At 39.3% G+C, this 1,514-nt stretch overlaps 1 non-coding gene across 1 annotated transcript; it reads right to left on the bottom strand.

Moving 5' to 3' along the window:
* Nucleotides 1-1,131: 1,131 nt before the first annotated feature.
* TRNAS-GGA (transfer RNA serine (anticodon GGA)) lies at nucleotides 1,132-1,205 on the bottom strand. Its single transcript has one exon. It is a non-coding gene; the product is annotated as a tRNA-Ser (tRNA).
* Nucleotides 1,206-1,514: the final 309 nt, after the last annotated feature.

Below are 1,514 nucleotides of genomic sequence, written 5' to 3'. Positions count from 1 at the left end.
ACACTATGCATTTTGTAAGCACTTTTTCTCAAAAGTTTCCACTTATCAGTGAAGGAGAGCAATTTACCACATTTTGGCGAAAAAGTGCTGATTTACTTAAAAAAAATTCAAATAAATCTCATTTGTTTAACACCTTACAAATCTGGTAATAAATTTGCCAACATATAGTGGGCGAAGCTTACACGCAATTGCACGTAAGCTACACGTAATAACAAGGTTATAATGCCACACCACATGGGGAGAAAAAAAGCGTCAATCGAGAAAGGAGGCCGAACTTGGCTTCTAACGGGATGGAATATTTCAGTTGATTTTCAAGAAGTGACTACCCGCTGCTGGTGGAGAAATGTACTTTGTTCGGTGTGTGGCGCGTAACTGACCGTCAGGAAAAATGGCACGTCACAAAATATCAAAAAATTATAACTCAATATTCATCCGATCCAAAAACGACAAAATACTTTTCGATAATCGTTTCCGACAAGGAATCACGTGTGTAATTATTGGGTGGTCAATAATTACCACCCTGTATAATGCCAGCAGTTTGTTTAAATATGTTTAAAAAATACATATACTTCTAATGCAGGTAAAAAAAAACTAGAGCACAGAAAAACGCAGAAATTTTATAGTATTTAAAAATTCAAAAATTTCAAAATGTATTTATTATAAAATTTGCGTGCACCAGCCCCCTTAATTTTTTTGAAGAACTTCAAAAGTTCAAATAACTTATTATAAAAATAAATTATTAGTAGGCTACGTATACTGTAAATATAATACGGGGTAGGCAAACAGTCCGTAGAAACTTTAAAAATTCATTAAAAACAGGAGAAAAATAACCGAAATAAAAAACGGTTTGCAGGGTTAGCATCACTAGGTCACGGGAAATTTTTAAGACAGGATAAAAGAAACAGCCAATATATGTGCCGCTGGTACGAGTGACTTCGGTGGAAATATGCAAATAAGAGACGGTTATAAGAACTTGCGCTAATCCACAACCAGTTCACCGTACGTGAACAAGGATACTGAGTGCGAACGATAAAGCTTTGAAAAGGATGACGTCACTCTCCGCTATCATACGAAGGTTTTTTAACAACTGGATGTTGCGAAGATATATTTTGGAAAGAGAGAAAATTCAACTGCCCCTGCGGGGAATCGAACCCATGTCCTTTCACTTTCCGGGTGAACGCCCTAGACCACTAGACTACAGAGGCACCGAATCTCTCAATCTTTCCTTGGAGCTCGTGTACACTGAAAGGGACCGTACATGGACGGCCGGATAGTATATAGACTCAGGCCAAGCTCACAACTGCTGACGCTGCCACCAGATGGCGACTTAGATGAGGATGACGTCACTCTCCGCTATCATACGAAGGTTTTTTAACAACTGAATGTTGCGAAGATATATTTTGGAAAGAGAGAAAATTCAACTGCCCCTGCGGGGAATCGAACCCACGTCCTTTCACTTTCCGGGTGAACGCCCTAGACCACTAGACTACAGAGTCTGGTCCGGCCGTCCATGT

This window comes from Pholcus phalangioides, unplaced genomic scaffold (assembly GCF_987345545.1).
Source record: "Pholcus phalangioides strain wild (caught in Gottingen) unplaced genomic scaffold, Ppha-v1.0 ptg000009l_1, whole genome shotgun sequence".
NCBI classification, from domain to species: domain Eukaryota; kingdom Metazoa; phylum Arthropoda; class Arachnida; order Araneae; family Pholcidae; genus Pholcus; species Pholcus phalangioides.
The sequence above is the reverse complement of the archived record's forward strand: the minus strand, read 5'-3'. Positions and strand labels throughout refer to the sequence as shown.